The following is a 4297-nucleotide window of genomic DNA, read 5'->3' on the forward strand; positions in this document are numbered from 1 at the left end:
ACACTGGACTTCACAACCTCATGGGAAATCTACTTGGAACACATCAGGTCATTAGTTATATAATTTTGGAAAGTCATAGAGCGCATGAAAATAAATGTATTACAAGGATTGCAAATTTTAATTTTTTCAAAATAAATGAATACCTGAAAAATAAGAGCAAAATCTCTTGGTGTGCACATTTACATTGGACTGTCAGAGAAAAAGAATGTCTTTATTTTCAAACAGAATTTGGTGTTAAGTGTCTTGGAGTCTTTTCTAGATATTATAAATATTCACTGAAATCTCAAATGAGAAACATGTTATAACACACAGTTAGGACATTCCGAGAAAATGTGTCTATAATCTTGACCAAATCCTTGGAAAAGAAAAGCTGCAGCTGGATTTTCAAATTGCTTAGATATAGGAGTCTGGAAATTATTAGAAGATGGAGGAATGAACAAGAGCAGTTGTACGTAGTATTCTGTTAGTAACAGCCAGGCTGCACCTGTGTTGTCTCATTTGATCTTTTACTTGTGTCTGTGTATTATCCAGGTGCACACATGCTGAATTTTGAGGATCAATAGAAAGCCCTGACCCAAAGTCTATCTTTGCTTTGATGTGATACTGGGAAAAATCCTCAGCAATGTATAATACATTGGAGGGATTGGATTGGAGGATGTGGGTTTGTATCCAGGCTCTGTGGGTAACCAGCTGAGGACTGGTTAGACAGGTTGGACAGGTTGTTCAAACTCTGAGCATCAGTTTCCTTGGATGTAATAAAGAATCTTACCTCTTTCATGTTTACATGGATGGAGCTGGAACATATTCTTCTTAGTAAAGTATCTCAAGAATGGAAGAAAAAGTATCCATTGTACTCAGCCCTACTATGAAACTAATTTATGGCTTTCACATGAAAGCTATAACCCAGTTATAACCTAAGAATACGGGGACGGGGGAGAAGAAGGGGAGGGAGGGGGGAGGATGGGCAGAGGGAGGGTGATTGGTGGGATTACACCTGCGGTGCATCTTACAAGGGTACATGTGAAACTTAGTAAATGTAGAATATAATTGGCTTAATACAATAACCAAGAAAATGCCAGGAAAGCCGTGTTAACCAGTGTGATGAAAATGTGTCAGACTGTTTATAAAATCAGTGTATGTTGCCCCATGATTGCACTATGGTACTTGGAAGTGAGACACCATTGCCTCCACTTTGAGCCCTAACCTAAGCAAAAGATGCTACATGAGATTGTGATACCAATAGATGAGATTCACTGGGGGATATCTAGTAGGCTGGCTACCACACCTAGCTATTTGTATTTTTCCTTTTTTTTTTTGTTAGCTTTTTATATTTTTCTACAAATTAAATTATGAAGCATTCTAAAATGGAGCTTGATAGGGAAATATAAAAGGAAATTACAACTGTGATATCTATCCAAAGACAGACTTGGATGCACTGTTATAGGAAAGAGCCCATGACTAGAGGATACCTAGACTGTAGAAAATCTTGAAAAGGAGATAGATGAATAGTAGAAATAAACACTATATTGCATGGTTTTCTGTTTTAGACTAGTCTAGCTCCCAAATAGCTCAAAAGTTGTTCATGTTCAAGGATTTTGTTTTTTTATTTTTATATTTTTCCTTTCTTTCTTTTTGCATCTCAGTCTGGGACTATCAAGGATCTTATAATCACTTTGTTTTCCAAAATGAAGATAAAATATTTGCAAACAAAACAACTATCTTGGCTGATGATTTGACTGTTTATTCCCAGTTCCATTATTCATCCTTTCTCTTCTTGGCCCAGTATTGCAAATAAGTGAACCCTGCCAAGTGTATATCTTAGACTCTTTTGCCTGTGGCTTTTGGTTGCTTTCTACCAAACAAAGCATTTAGACATTGTAGTGTGGAACAGAGGAAGAAACCAGGGTATTCTTTCTCCCTTTCTTCTTTAGTTCAGTTAGCAGTTCCAGCAATAGCTGCATCTTCTCCATCAACTCCCACCAGAAAACTACTGTCTCTGTAGACTTAGCTCCTGATGGACACTCCCAGTGTTCAGTTCTCACAAAGAACCATTGACTATTTATTGACCCTGTTAACCCAACCTCCTTCTTTCCTGCTACTGCTATTTTCCCATCCTCACTACCTTCTATACACCTTCTACTTTTCCAGCACCCACACCCACATTAAATACCTGATGTTAGCTGTGCTTTCTTGATTGATCCCGACAAATATATAGTAAACAACAGGTCATAAATGGCCCCAAATCTTTCTCAAAAGATTGCACAAAATGCTAATATAATTAAAATTATGTACGATGATTAGACAGTCTAATAATATGTTGGGATGATAATATACTTATCATAAGAATGGGACAACCCCATATTGTATCTGCATCTCAATGATCATGTACATGTGAGGTTTGGGGAATGTTTGAGGGGGTAAGAAGGACAGAAAGGTGAAAGCCTTATAAATAAGTAGAATTACCTAGGATGTGTACAAACAAGTTACCACAATGAAGTAGAAAATATTAAGGCCTCAGGAATTGGGATAGTAGATATAGAGAGTTTTGATTAGGACCTTGAGGAATGACTAGATTTTGAAAATTTAAAGATGGGGACAATGGTATTCCAGAAGTAAAGAGGAGTTGATTAAAAATTCAGCAGTAAAAATGAGGCATTTACTTTTTATAATAAAATGTCTATTTTGACTAGAATACTGGAAAAAGCTAGATGGGTAGAAGAGTTCACAGAATGGAAGGGTTTAGGTTATGTTTTAAGAGTTCCATTTCCAATTTTTGTATGCCCATGACTTACAGGTAATGTAGAAGTAAGACTTCAGGTTCAAGTGTAACAGTATTTGCCTTGCTTGCTGCCTCATATGAAGTGCCCCTCATTTGCAGCTTTGCGTAGCAGATGCTCAGTAAGTTTTTGTTTCATGAATTGACAAGGCACCGTCTTCATATTAGATCATAGGACATATAAAAGTATTCACTTGTTCACATTAAGGATCAGGCACCTCCTACTTGAAGGGCATTATTTTAATGTCTTCTCCAAACATTTCACAGAACAAAACCATTCTAACTATGTTATCAAGATAAATGCCAATACCTCTCCAAAGGAGAACTGCTAAAGCACATGAATCTGTGAGACCTTGAAGATTATTTAGCACAACTCTCTATTTTTTTCCTGCCTCAGGTTTATTTGTACAAATAGCATAGGAAGATCGCAGCCCAATATAGACAGCAGCTTAGAGGTCACACCAGTCCTTTTGTCCTCATGGCAGACAGATGCCTCTGGAGCCTCGGTGGTAGCCTAGGCACCTTTGGGAGCCTGAGCTGGAACTGAAGCTGGAGCTGCAGATGAAGCAGCAGATTGGGCCTTCGTTTGGTCCTTTGGCCTTGGCCTTGGCCTTTGGCAGGGAGAGCCTGAGACCCTTGGCAATGTGTGCACGAGCACGCTTCCCAAGCTTGTGGTGGACTATGTGGCAAATCAACTGAGTTTACAGCAGGCACCCCTTTGGAATCTTACTCTTAACCTCCTTGGGCTTTACAAGGGCCTTGATAGCTTTAGCATGTGCAGTCACGGCCTTGGCATTGTTGGCCTGCATCTTCTTCAGGCCCTTCTTGTTGTGCTTCTTGGCAAAGCCCACGTTCCTCAGGAACTTGGGATCTACCACCAAGAGATTACTGTCTTTGTGATCAGGTTTTCTGGATGCCATTTCTGTGCCACTTTCTGGACTTGTATGTGGTGTGGTTCTTGGACTTGGCCATGTCTGTACCGCGACCCGTGATTTCTTTATTAAAAGCTTTATTAAAAGCTCAGTCTGGGCTTAGATTCAACAGGATTCAACACTTATCTCTTAAATGTTGGTACTAAAATGTGGCCCTTTGCAGGGGTTAATGGATCTTCAAACTGGAAAGTTTTTCCCAACTTTTACAGTTGCTTTGAGTAATAACACCAATTCCCAGATGCCAGGCTCATGCGACAGAACTCTGGCACAAGCTAAGTTTGCTCAGCATTATTGCATTGTTTCACAACACTCAGAAAACAAACCTCTATAGATTACTGGTCATTTTCCTGGTTCTGGATAGAGCAAGTACTTGGAAGAAATCTGCCTGCAGGTAGTGACTTTTAATTGAAATCTCAAAAACTGTGAAAAGCTCTGGAATGCTCCTTCCTGGAGCTAGTATTATTCTTCTCCACTAGGCATGTTTTTTGCTCTGACTTTTCTTGAAATGGGGAAGCCGCTCCATTTATGTTGTAGCCTTGTAAATGTGGCCACAGAGAGACATTGGCAAGTCCTGCCATTGGGAGACCTG

The 4297-nt window shown here is 39.3% G+C and overlaps 1 pseudogene; it reads right to left on the reverse strand.

Annotated features, from left to right (window-relative positions):
- Positions 1-3290: 3290 nt before the first annotated feature.
- LOC128580437 (60S ribosomal protein L29-like) lies at positions 3291-3748 on the reverse strand (annotated as a pseudogene).
- Positions 3749-4297: the final 549 nt, after the last annotated feature.

Source organism: Nycticebus coucang, chromosome 3 (genome assembly GCF_027406575.1).
Source record: "Nycticebus coucang isolate mNycCou1 chromosome 3, mNycCou1.pri, whole genome shotgun sequence".
In the NCBI taxonomy this organism is placed as follows: domain Eukaryota; kingdom Metazoa; phylum Chordata; class Mammalia; order Primates; family Lorisidae; genus Nycticebus; species Nycticebus coucang.